General features: G+C 38.3%; 1 protein-coding gene across 1 annotated transcript in view; it reads right to left on the minus strand.

Annotated features, from left to right (window-relative positions):
- Positions 1-14,463, minus strand: part of LOC126249483 (forkhead box protein P1) — a 777,252-nt gene that overhangs the window by 13,272 nt on the left and 749,517 nt on the right. The window lies entirely within an intron of this gene.

The following is a 14,463-nucleotide window of genomic DNA, read 5'->3' on the forward strand; positions in this document are numbered from 1 at the left end:
ATAAGACAGAAAGTATGGAACTGGGAATCCTTATCATAGCTTAAGAGCCAAGTTAACAATACAAAGATAAATGTTTTGATACCTGGCAGGACATGGGTGTTCTTTTTTTTTTTTCACTTTGCTTCTTGCAACAATTTGTTCATGTGAAACTGTCAAGATGCTCCATGGTTCAGAATCTCAATAGATGCCCATATAAATGACTGGGTACATCCAGTCAAGGGTTGGAGGAATACAGGTGCATACCATTTCCAATCTCCATTGCAGTGATCAAACCAAACTTTGGATTGATCACAGCTTTACTCACTTCGTAAATCAAAATAAAATTAAAAATATACTTAATTACCATTACTAAAATTATATGATAATCTAGATTTAAGGATCTGAAGTACATATTTTTCAAACCCTTACAGTAGCAATGTATAAAGTTGCATGACAAGCAGTAGTGGTTTGAAAAGAGGTCTTAGTTATTACACAAGTATGTAAGTATTTTCTTTGAATCATACCACTATATTTACATAAATATCAAGGTTTCAGTAGTAGAAAAGCAACAGCTATTCAATATAACTAAGAAAACAGCAACTTATTTCCAAAGCCACAGCTTTCCTGGTAACTTATTTGGTTACATTTAGTTGGTATGAGCATAAATGGTAGTTAGCAGCACAGTTTATTGTTAATACAGTGTATACGTGTAGTTTCTAAGAGTTGTTTCTCTTTTGTTGATGTGTACCTTGACTTGTTGCATATCCTTGGAGGTTCTTTCTCTTGGTAGGATCTGCAGAACATTATCAATGAATGAATGAACCATATACATTTGAAAAATGTGCCCACGTAACACTATGTCAAATTTTATATAACAATGCTGGTCTGGTATTGGGCTGCACGGAAGTTGAATATCCACCAGAACAAATGGATCTCGATGGCCGATAGAACTCAGTATCACTGCAGTACTGCACTTGCCCAGTGAGTACGCCACAATCTCACCAAGTAAATAGACCGGCCAATAGTGTTCCCTGCAGCCAGCATAAATATCACCAAACCTTGACCACTCAGTCAACTGAGTACTTTGTTTCATAGCATTTGTTACTATCTCCACCATACTACTGACTATTCACCAACAACTTTAATTGATATTGGTTTTCCTATCTGGTTTTGATTTGGACTGTGGTTCATGCTTGTCCATTGACAGTATTGTGTCAAAAGTTTGTTGCACTTTGTTGTAGCCTAGATTGCTATTGCCTTTCTCTTTTTGTGTCAGGTCCACTGTTTGTCTACCCTTTTGCTCAACTCTGATGTGGGTTGAGTCCTGACCACAGGCGATCTTCTCACCTTGCATCGTCATTATTTCTCACCTGTTCTCTGATGTGTGTGCCGGTATATGCTGACTTAAGGATATAGCAATTGGTAATGAGAAAAAAGGAAGTTGTTTCATAGCATGGAAGCTAAATTGGTTAGCCTGCTCAAGCAAAAGCAGCAGCTAATGCACCAGCAGCAGATACAGATGGATTTGTTACAAAAGTCACTTCAGCTCTTAGCGGACAAATTTCATGTGCAAGAGGAGGCCTCTGTGCCCCAGCGATTGGTGCCCCCTGCACTTGTCACCATGTTCCACCCTCCATTGTTTCCTCCTTTAGTGATGTTAGGGAGGAGAGGAACACATATTTTGCATTAACTGAAGCAACATTTTGCAGCATTTCAAGTCACAGACAGTTCATTGCAGCAGTTGCTTTTTCTGTCTTGGGTGTTGCCGGACGCATTTTTTCTCCTACAAAAATTGGCGCGTCTGTCTAACCCCATTGCCCTCTCCTTTCAGGAGATATGCACTCTGCTGACTAATATTTATTCCCAGTGGTACCATGTGGTTGCCTCCAGGCAAGAATTTCATCAATACAGTAAACAGCTGGGACACTCATACCACTTGTGGGTCACTGACTTACAAGGACTTAGCCAAAAATGTGATTTTTACCTGCACTACTCAAGATTATAAGGCTTCCTACGCTGATTCCTTGATTTGTTATGCAGTGGTTCAAGTGGCACCTGACCTGGAGGTTTGCAGGATGGTGTTGAAACTGGATAACCTGCTGTTAGTGTATTTCTTGTGCATTGCTCATTTGTTTGAAATTGCGCAGGTGGCTAACAAAGACTTATGGGAAAGCTGCAAGTGATGGCAGTTCATATGCCACCACATGTGCTGCCCCAATGTCATAAATGTAGATGACTGCCAGGTTGCAGCAACATCATGACTTGTCTTTGTCTGATTCATGCAGAAATTGTTTCACAAGCTTCACATGTCCCACCAGGACATCCATTTTGCTTGAGACTGGTTTTCCTCTCTGGTCTTGATTTGGATTGTGGCTCTTGCATGATCTGTTGACAGCATTGTGTTGAAAGTTTGTCACACTTTGTTTTAGCCTAGATTGCTATTGCCTTGCTCTTTTTGTGCTGGGTCTGCCATTTGTCTGCCGTACTACTTGACTTCAGCATGGGTTTGACTCCTGACTGCATGCGGTTTTCCCACCTTGCATTGTCATCCTTTCTCGCCTGTTCTCTGATATGTGCACTTGCATCTGGTGACCTCAGATAGCTGGTATGTCCATAAGCAATATAACTGATTCCTTTGCAATCATCACCATAAATATGTAGTATAATAATGTGTATATTTATATCTTCAGTTTTTTTATTGACAGATAATAGAGCAGGTACAGGTGCATCTCCACAATATAAACAAGTATATGCAGCAGTATGTAAGTATTTATCTAAGACACAATAATCTTTCAGGTTTCTGAATGATGAATTCATCATACACACAGTGTTGAATTACTCAGCTGCTACCCTCACACTGTTCACTGAGGAAAAGGCACTGAAGGTATATGCAGTGAATTATACATGTGTATAAAGATTAGTACATAACAACTTTAAGTTCATTACATGGACTTAAACATCTCACCTCAACCCTTCTAACCATCAACTTTCTCCTACAACTGCAAAGAGAGAGCTGATTATCATTCCCTGATGAACAGATTAAATAAAAGATTGTGAATTTTGATTTATTAGTCTCATAATACACCTAGTCTAAATCACTCCATTCAAGTACAAGAGGCATGTCAGCTACTTGTAGTAAAAATTTCAACATAAACAGATAAGGTAGATACCTTGATAATGATTAGAGATAGATAGATAGATAGATAGATAGACAGAGAGAGAGAGAAAGAGAGAGAGAGAGAGAGAGAGAGAGAGAGAGAGAGAGAGAGAGAGAGAGAGGAACATCCTAGCCTGCATCTTCAAGTATCAGTTCGCAAAGAAGACTAGTGTGTTAGGGTTGCTAGTTTACAGGGCAGTTACCCTATCAGACAAAAGAGTAGGGATCCTCAAGAAATAATAGTTTTGTATTTTTATCGATAACTGGATTGCATGAATTCTTCAGCTGGTTAATGTGAAGTGATCAATGCATAAACTGAGTGACAGTCTTCTGTTTAAATTATATTCTCAGTTGTTAATAAAAACAGTGAACACGGAAGATGCTGCAGGAGTTTAATGAAAGGCTTATACATCCAAAACAAAATAATTTCTGCATGTCCAAAAAGTTCAAAGACTGAACCACTGAGTTCAAAACATAACCATTTAAATGTTATTAGTTGTACCACTCTCTTTTCTTGCTCAGAGAAAAATGGAAAAAAAAAAAAAATATGTAACCAAACAACAGTGATTAAGTGATTAGAAGAGCTGTAGGAATAATTCATGTATGCATCAAAGAAAACACATATGATATGATTCTGATCTTCATATTTCTGTACAACAGAATGATATGCTCAGTATCACTATGTTTTAAAGGGATCCTTGTGAATTTTGTTCTTGGATACTTCATAATTTTTCCCATAGCACTCTACATATTAGCTTTTGATTTATAAAGTTTTTCATAATGTCAGTCTTGGTAATGCCGCATCTACATCTTAATTTAAGACAGCCATTAAATTTGGAAAGATATGCATGAACCAGATACAATGTATATTTATCATGTTTCACATATTTGTGCAATTTTTATTTCAAGTAATAACAGAGAAGACATGTAGCACAATCATAAACAGCAATGAAGATCTGCCTGGAAATCAGAAATTACCTGCTTACATTATTATTATTTTATTATTTATTTTATGGCCTTCATTGGACCAATGTAGTCAAAAATACAAAGTTCTAAACAATTTGGTTCGACAATAACTTAATATGATGTTTAGGTAATATAATTATTAGAGGCTATTCTTATATGAAAGGTGTTTTGCTCTTCTGTCTGCCCAATATTTCTTCATTCTTTCAGATATTTTCTTTCTTTCTTCATCTGAGACAACTCGTCCTGTACTCCTTTTATTGATTTTCATTTTTAGTCTGGTTTGTGGGTCTTGCAGTATTCTGGTTTTCTCTGTCTTGTTTTTTAGGTCATCTACTGTAATTTGAAGTTCTTTTATATCTTCCTTAATTTCTGTGATCCATTTAATGTCGCTCTTGCTATTCCACAATTTTTGAATTATTTTTTTACTAATTCTGTTTTCTGGAGTTCTCATCAGATGTCCAAAGAATGAGATGCGTTTCTTCCTGATTGTGCTCATGAGTGGTTCTATTTTCTTATATACTATTTCATTTGATGCTATTCTCCAATGTCCATTTATTTTATACTGTTTATTTATACATGTCCTAATTATTCTTCTTTCTATTTTTAGTATTCTGTCAATTTCTGCTGTATTAGTTGTTTTGAAGATAGTTTCAGCTGCATACGTTATTTCTGGTTGTGTAACTGTTTTATAGTGTTTTAATTTTGCATCTATAGATAGGCTTTTTTTGTTGTATGTAGTTTTGGTAATGCAATTTGCGTAGTTCAGTTTTTTTATTCTATTTTGCCATGATGGCTTCTCATTTAGATTGTATGTTATTATTTCACCTAAATATTTAAATTTATCAACAATTTTGATTTCCTGTTCTATTGTAATTTTGTTTGCAAGTGGTGGATCAGTTAGCATAATCTCCGTTTTTTCAAATGATATTCTAAGGCCTACTTTCTCTGCTATTTCTTGTAGTGATTTCACTTGTTGCCTGGCTTCTTGAACGGTGTTGGCTAGGAGAGCAAGATCATCAGCGAATCCCAAGCAGTTTAAGCTAATATCATCTTTTGCACTTCCAATTCTTATCCTCTTTGGATTGTCCTTGTACCATTCTCTCATTATGTATTCCAGTGCACAGTTGAAAAGTAATGGTGATAGGCAGTCACCTTGTCTTAAGCCTGTTTTTATGAGGAATGGTTCCGAAATTTCTCCTCTAAACTTCACTTTTGATTTGGTGTTGGTTAGAGTGAGTTGTATTATTTTAATTAGTTTTGGATGGAGTCCCAGATTTCTTAAAATTTTTAATATTGAAGGTCTGTGGAGACAGTCATATGTCTTCTTAAAATCTACAAATGTTATTGCCAGAGGTTTGTTCTGTTTCTTGTAGTATGCCATAATCAATTTTAAACTAATTATCTGCTCTGCACAGCTTCTCCATGGTCTGAAACCTCCCTGATATTCCCCTGACTCCTGTTCTAATTGCTCCTTGATTCTTTCATATAGGATCTTGGATAGAATTTTATATGTGCAATCTAGGAGAGAGATTCCTCTGTAGTTGTCTGGGTTGCTCTTATCTCCATTTTTGTGTAGTGGGTGGATGATAGCTGTGGTCCAATGTTCGGAAAATTGTTCTGTTACCCAAATTTTTGTTAGAGCCATGTGTAAGGAGGTCTTGACTGTGTCACTTGCATATTTCCACATTTCAACAAAAACCTGAATTTCTCCAGATGCCTTATAATTTTTTTGTTCTTTAAGAATTTCTTCTACTTCTCGGAAAGTTGGAGGGTCTAGTTTGTTAGGTTTGGTTTTTATTGGGGTATTTATGTTGATTTGTAAGGGTTCTTTGGGTTCCTCGCAATTCAGAAGTTTGTTAAATGCTTTTGCCATGATTTCTGCATTTTCCTTGTTACTGTGTGTCATTCTTCCATCTTCATCTTTCAGTATTAGTGTAGGGGCCTCATATTGTTGTAGTTGTTTCCCAAAGATTTTGTAGTAGTTCCTGGAGTTGGTTTTATGATAATTACCTTCTATATACTTTATAATATCTTTATGAAATCCTCTCTTGATTCTTCTAATATTTTGAGTGAATTTTTTTCTTTCATTTTTTAGGTTGATGGCATTTTCTTCAGTTTTATGTGTTTGAAACTTTAACCATGCTTGGTGTCTATCTTCATGGAATTTGTCACATTCTGATGTCCACCATGCGTGTTTCCTTCGTGGGTTCAAGGGAGCTAGATTCTCTGCTTCTTTTTTAAGATTAGGCACTAGTTGTTCTAGATCATCTGTTAATTTGATGGTTTGTGTTATTTGTTGGTACTTATTATTTTTAATTAGCTGATGTGGGTCAAACCTCCTTTTTATTTTATTAGTTTTTCCGGTCCTCTTCTTTAACGGTGTGAATTTGATTTTAATTTTAACCATATAATGGTCTGAGCCTGTGTCTACTCCTCTCAGTACTTTAACATTGTGGATCTCCTTATGAAAATTTTTGTCCATACAGACATGGTCTAGCTGCCACTCGCCCTTCCTCCAGTCTGGATGTTTCCATGTTTTAAGTTTACTTGGCTTCCTCTTAAAGTATGTTAATTTAGATATAAGGTTGTGTTCTCTGCAGAGTTCTACAAGTCTTTGACCGTTTTTGTTTGTAAATTTATGTGGACTCCATTTTCCAATTGTATCTTTATATTTCCTTTCTTTTCCCAACTGAGCATTGAAATCTCCCAATAAGATTTTTACATTCTTTTTATTTACTCTGTTCACAGTTTGTTCTAGAAGGCCCCAAAATTTATCTACCTCTTCCTTTGTTTTTGTTAGACAATTGTTTTCATTTGTTGGGGCATGAGCATTTATTATTGTGTAGGTTTTATTTATTGTTTTAAAGCTTAGAGTCGCAATTCTTGGTGATACTGCTTGGAAATCCGTTGCTGAATCTATTATTTCTATGTTTACTAAAAACCCTGTTCCAAACTGGGGACATTGTTTCATTGCCCTCGGTCCTGGTTTCCCATTATAAATTCTGTATCCTTGTGATTTGAATGGGTCCTCTGTGCTGTTTCTCATTTCTTGGATCCCTATTATTAAATTTTTTTGTTTATTTAGTTCATCTGTGAGCTCCGTGAGTTTTCTGGTCTGAAGTAGTGAGTTTATGTTGTGTGTTGCTATATAATTTATTTGTTTACGTTTAATCTTCTTTTTGTGTTTTAGTGTGCATTTGGATGGTTGCAAACGCTCCGATTCGTTGCTGTCTTCTAGTTGACTACCCACCGAATCCGATGTAGCCTTTTCTTGCCTTTTTGAGCAGGATGGTGGAATTTTTTTCCTAAAAGACCTTTCCATTTTTGACTGTCGAAGGTCGTCAACCTTAGCTGGAGCAAGCTCCGATTTACAACTACGCGCCACGTAGGAGTATCACCTCTCCTCCTACTATGACAGCATAGTAGGTTCGTGGACCTGCTTACATTAATAAGATACAGGGAAGTTCTAGGTGAAATACAAATAATGCAAGAAGTAGAGTAAAGGTTACCACCCACTGGTAGCAGAGGTGCAGTGCATCCTCAATTAGTTGTTGAATAACAAATGGTACAGTTATATTTGGGATAACAGAAAATGGCTCTAAGCGCTATGGGACTTAACATCTGAGGTCATCAGTCCCCTAGACTTAGAACTACTTAAACTTAACTAACCTAAGGACATCACACATATCCAAGGCTGAGGCAGAATTCGAACCTGCGACTGTAGCAGCAGCGCGGTTCCAGGCTGAACCGCCCAGAACTACTCGGCCACAGCGGCCAGCTGGGATAACAGATTTCATTTCTGTACATGAGCATGAAAACTTATCTGGCTGAATATGTTTTAATTAAGATTAAAGAATCTTAACTGATCATTTACCACTTACTCATGAAATACCCTATTGATAACAAGATGCAACACACTGAACTAAGTCTCTGGTTGTCCATCTGAAAATGATATTCAAACATAGCTTCTTGCACTAAAGTCAGTTTGATCTGTGTATCCAATGCAAAATTCTACACTAAAATCTGTACAATCAACATTCTCATCCTGTCCTTGAATGAATTGGATGTCTTGCAATAACTGACTGCTTACCACACACTTGTATTTCTCCACGGAAATTTTGTACTGTCACTAAGCAAAATCACAGCTTTCGATGCCAGAACCAAGTATTAAATTGCAGCCTATGACATAAAACAAGGGCCATACTGAAAGTTGTGAGCAACCCATTGTTAAAATTCCAATTCCTACAATATAACAAAAAGATTGCAAGATCATAATCTACAGATGTTACGCCATGTGCTGCCACACTATCATGTCATTTGTGTCTGTCACCTGATCACAGGCAGAACTTCCAAAATGGCCACCACCAATGTTTCATTTCTACAGCACCCTGCCATTGAATTCCTCACTAAAGAAGGAAAATGTGCTGCTGAAATTTGCCTCAGATTTCAGTGTTTCTACGAAGATGTCTGCATGAGTGCCAGCAGTGTTAGGAGATGGGTGAAACATTTCAGAGGTGGAAAGATGAGTGTATGAGATGACCCTTTTAGCAGTTATGCTGGAACTGCTTCCACAGAGTGCTACAAGTAAAGTTGTTAAGCTCATTAGATAATACAGACATGTCACAATGAACAAAATCATTGAAAAGCTTGTAGTGGGATACAATGCACAGAAAGTTCAGAGAAGAATCTCAACCAAAACTTTCACTAGTGTGCTAATGAGTGGGAAAGAAATGGAAATGCTTCAGAATTCTACAACAGAGACACTGAACAATATTGAAAACTGGTTCAGTCACAACAAATTGGTAATAAATGCAAGGAAAACAGTGGCACTAAATTTTTATAATGTGAAAAAAGTTGAGCAAGCTGTTCAGATTCAGATATTTGACAAAGACCTTCAAAATGTAGACAACATTAAGCTCTTATCTTAAATGGGGGATGCATATTGAAAAAGTCTGTAAGAAATTAAGCACTACATGCTACTTAATGAGAATATTAGAGGGATGCTGCAACAAAGATTCATTGAAAACTGTGTATTATGCCTATATATACTCACAACTAAAAAATATGGAATTCTTTTCTGGGGTAACTCTTCTCTTAGCTGAAAGCTCTTTAGGCTACAAAAAAGAATTATAAGAATAATGGAAGGTGTAAAATGGAACAAAACCTGTAGACCACTCTGTAAAAAGCTAGAAATCCTCCCACTTCCATGCATATAGTGTATGAGATAACCGTGTTTGTGAAAAAATATTCAATGGAAAATCCCACTCTCTTACAGAAAAATGAAAACAGCCACTCCTATAACACCAGGCAAAAAGGAGACTTTCATCTACAGCTGACTAACACATCCCTAAATAAGAAAGGAACCCTCTATTATGGGACAGTTATTTATAATAAACTTCCCCCACAAATTAAATTAATAAATGACCTGGCAAATTTCAAGTCAGCTGCTAAGGCATATTTGACTCATCACTGCTTCTATAGCCTCCACAAGTTCCTTCAGAAAGTCCACTAATGATTTGTGTCTCTGCCTTAGTGATGTATCATATAAATGTTACAAGAACTTTAAATGATTTACCATGTACATGTTACTGTAATACAAATATTAATCTGCCAGTATAGTACATGCTCTTTCTGCTTTAAAATATCTACTCTTTATTTTTGTACAATATTTGCTCTGTATATTGTACCTTGGTGATCATTTAATGTAGAAATAATGAAATTAATGCAAATTTAATATTACATTTTGTTATACATTGACTTGTCCTACATCAGAATGTACTATTTGTGTACTATATGATTAACAGGACCAATAAAACTCTACTCTACTCTACACTACTGCAAGTGGTGCATCAGTTTCTTTGGGAAACTGGAACAAGGTTCTATCAAATGGGTATTTTCAGACTTGTAGAATGACAGGAAAATATGTACAAATAAATGGAGACTACATTGAAAAGTAACAGGAAATATGTAGATTAATATGATGTACTCGGTTCATCTAAAACACAAACATTAAAAATTTTTAAATTGTTAGTCAGTACTTTCAGAATGGTTTTCAGAAAAAAACAATACTGCAACAGAAACTGAACACCATAGGCCACAGACATCACACTGTCAGCAGGACCATAGTGCTAAAAAGTGTTTGAAAAAAAAAGAGGGTATCATTTATCATATGCGGAACTTGAAGCTTGGCATGACTTACTTATTTTACATAAGAAATGTAATGCAAACAATCCTCAAATTAATGTAGTAATTGATATAAAGGAAGAGAAATTTGTTCATAGTACTGTATGAAAGCATTCTACCAAGTCAGGTAATTAGACCAACATTAAAAAAAAACGAAATGCATGATACAGGTACACTGTCCAAGAGCTCTGCAAACTTTATGCACTTGTTAATATTCCTGTTGATCACTTGTTTCTCAACAATGTGGCAAGTAGTTTTCTTTACTGCTTCCATTAATTATAATTGTTATTAATTCCAGAAAGGAACTCAATAATATAATAAATCATATAGTGGAGAGAAGAAATCCTCTGTTCACAGCAAACACATGGACTTCTAACTGTAATAAAACATAGTACTTACAGTTTCTTACATACAATTACATTTGCACAGATTTTTAACTTTCTTTTGTGAAGAAGAAGATATTAGATTTATGAAAATGAGGACAGGCAGTAAGCACTTGTGGGTGGTACAAATTAATGAGCTGCTGTACAAAACTATTTTTACAATTAGAATATCATTCTCCTGTCAGCACTAGTGATATACTGAGACTTTTTATACTTTCATTCGTTGACATCATATTGGTTAATATTTTGGGCTACTCAGTTAAGGTAGGTAATATTTATATTCAGAAAGTGAGCGATCCAAACCATACGTGGTGTTCATTTATGCAATTTGTGTAGGCCTCTTTCAATGAACTAAGAAGTCTTACTCTGATATTGAGGTACATTTGATAGGTTTGGAAATTTGCGGTTAACAACATGAACTTTTTTAAAAGCAACAGCAGCTCAAATTCTGTGAACACAAGATAGAGTAATGATCTTAATGTCATGATCACTTCCCTAACTACTGATAAAAAAAATGCACAAAAATTTTCAACATATGTTGTCAGTAACCTTCCACACAAGTCTAAGTCTGTTAGTGATGAACTGCTGGATTTAAAACTCAAGTTGAAGGCTTCCTTCCTGGAAAACTCAGTCTGTTTCCTGAGATATTTTCTTGGTCCCATTTAGTTGATCATGAAAATGTAATTTAATTAAATGTATATAATTAACAATACTATTCATATATGAGTATATTAGATTTTTACTATTGTGTTATTACAATCAGAAGATATTAATATGGAATGGGATGCACGAAAGTTGGTTGAGTAAAAAGGATGCAGAGGCAGTTACCTGATCTAGCTATTGTGATACAAGTTTTCCATAGTTTTATCAAATTGTTCCAGGTAAATATCAAGATGGCTTCTGATAATAAGCCATGGTCAACACTGTCTACTTTCTCTGCCCATTATTAAGACTTGTGAAAAGAAGTAAATTCTTAGAAGCCGGCCGCGGTGGTCTAGCCGTTCTGGCGCTGCAGTCTGGAACCACGGGACTGCTACGGTCGCAGGTTCGAATCCTGCCTCGGGCATGGGTGTGTGTGCTGTCCTTAGGTTAGTTAGGTTTAAGTAGTTCTAAGTTCTAGGGGACTTATGACCTAAGATGTTGAGTCCCATAGTGCTCAGAGCCATTTAAAAAAAAAAAAAATCTTAGAAATCAGATAAAAATCCACTTGACGCCTTCCTGAGAGACAATCCCCATTCCCAAATTAATGTTATAAGTGTAGACCAAATGTGGCTTGAATTCAAAGAAATAGTATCAGCAGCAATTGAGAGATTTATAACAAAGAAAGTAACAAACAATGGAGTCTCCTTGGTATACAAAATGGGTCAGAACACATGCAGAAAAAAAGGCAAATTTAAAAAGACACAAATTCTCGAAGATAGGCAATCTTTCATAGAAGCTCAAAATTTAGCACAGACTTCAGTGCAGGATGCTCGTAGTAGTTTCCATAATGAAACTTTGTCTCTAAACCTGTCTGAAAATCCAAAGAGAGTCTGGTTGTATGTGAAGTACGTGTTGTGACAGTGCCACGACATTCAAAAGTGCCGCTACGTTAGTACGCGAACACGGCGATAGAGGCGCGCCGCAGCTCGGCCGAGCGCGGGAGCGCCACCTGGCTATGAACGGCGCTGGCCGCAAGTCACGGCATGGCAGTGGAATGACAGATGCGGAGTCAGTAGTATGTAACCTGCTAGTGTTTCTACTTTTGCATATCCACGCAAATTATTAGTGCTTAAAGGTTATAACATTTTGGCGATGAGGATGGGATATCGAACATGGATGTTAACTGTGTGCTTTCTCAAACAAATAAGTTGTTTGTTACTGTTCATGTTCTGGATAAAGACATTCGAATGCAAGTGGACACGGGCTCTGCAGTAACTCTCATTAATTCTCGCATGTATTTGGAGTTGGGCTCCCCTCCCTTGTCTCCCGTTACGCGAAATCTGCAAACTTATAATAAGCAGAAAATTCCTATCGTTGGCCAGTTTGATGCTTCCACTGCCTACAAGTCTGTTGTTAGGACCCTCACGTTTTATGTGGTGGATCATGCGGGCACGGAAAACCTGTTCGGTTATGATGCTTTCCAGTTGTTCGGGTTCTCCATTGATGATGATGTGCACCTCATATCTGAGGATATTCCGTATCAACAACTGGATGGATTGTGTTCTGAATTCTCGTCCGTGTTCTCTGCTGGTCTGGGTCGGGCCAAGGATTTTGAAGCCCACATTACTCTTAAACCTACAGCTCGCCCTAAGTTTTTCCGGGCATGCCCTATTCCGATGGCGTTGCGTGCGCCTGTCAAGGCTGAGATAGACAGGGATTCTCCTTCCTGTTACCTCCAGCGAATCGTGGTGATTTCTAAACCAAACGGGAGTCTGTGATCGTGCGGTGATTTTAAAGCCACTGTCAATGCTCAGAGCCTCATTGACACTTATCCTCTTCCCCGTCCTCAGGAGTTATTTACCAAGCTCGCTGGGGGCCAGTTCTTTTCCAAACTTGACTTATCAGAGGCGTACCATCAGTTGCCATTGGATGCATCTTCCAAGGAATTTCTCGTCATCAACACTCCTTGTGGGTTGTATCAGTACCAGCGGTTACCATTTGGCGTCGCTAGTGCGCCAGCCATTTTTCAGCGGTTTTTGGAACAGCTCACGGCTTCCGTTCCCGGCTGCATCAACTACCTGGATGACATTGTTGTCACGGGGGCCTCCACTGAGGAGCACCTTCGCAATTTGCATTCACTGTTTCGGGTCCTGCATTCAGCTGGGTTGAAGTGCAATCTCGGCAAGTCACAGTTTTTCCAACCCTCCATTGTGTATCTTGGTTTCCACTTGTCCCGTGAGGGTATACGTCCTCTAAGACAGCACGTTGTGGCCATTACCGCTCTACCCCGGCCGTCTACGGTCAAAGAACTTCAGGCGTTTCTCGGCAAGGTTGCTTATTATCACAAATTCATTCCATCCGCGGCGGCAGTGGCTCATCCTCTGCATCAGCTGTTACGCAAAAACGTTCCTTTCTGTTGGTCCGACGAGTGTGAGCAGGCTTTTGTCCCCCTGAAGGCTCATTTGCAGTCGGCGCCTTGTCTTGCCACATTCCGTCCGGGTCAGCACTTGGTTCTGGCGACTGACGCGTCACAGTATGGCCTAGGGGCTGTTCTCGCCCATCGGCATGAGAATGGGTCGGAACGACCCATCGCCTATGCTTCCAAGACCCTCAACGATGCTCAATGGCGTTACTCTCAAATCGAAAAGGAGGCGCTCGCTATCATTTATGCTCTAAAAAAGTTCAGCGTTTTTTTGTATGGTTCTAAGTTTCACCTCATCACCGACCACAAGCCGCTGGTCTCTCTGTTCAGCCCCTCGGCATCGCTTCTGGATAAGGCAGCTCACCGCCTGCAACGTTGGGCCTTATACTTGTCTCGTTTTCACTATGAAATTCACTATCGCCCCACGGCCCAGCACGTCAATGCTGACGCGTTGTCGCGTTTGCCGATGGGCCCCGACCCGGTTTTCGATCGAGATGAACTACTCTGTTTCCACATTGATGAGGAAGAACGTCATGCGGTCGAGGGTTTTCCACTTACAGGTTCGCAGGTCACGGCGGCTACTGCGCGGGACCCGGTCCTGCGTCAGGTGATCGGTTTTGTTCAACGGGGTTGGCCGGACAGGACCGAGGGCCGGGCATCGGATCCCCTTCGCAACTACCATGCCTTGCGCCTTCGTCTGTCTGTTCGTGAGGGTGTTGTTCTTCTGGCCA

Source organism: Schistocerca nitens, chromosome 3 (genome assembly GCF_023898315.1).
Source record: "Schistocerca nitens isolate TAMUIC-IGC-003100 chromosome 3, iqSchNite1.1, whole genome shotgun sequence".
Lineage (NCBI taxonomy): Eukaryota > Metazoa > Arthropoda > Insecta > Orthoptera > Acrididae > Schistocerca > Schistocerca nitens.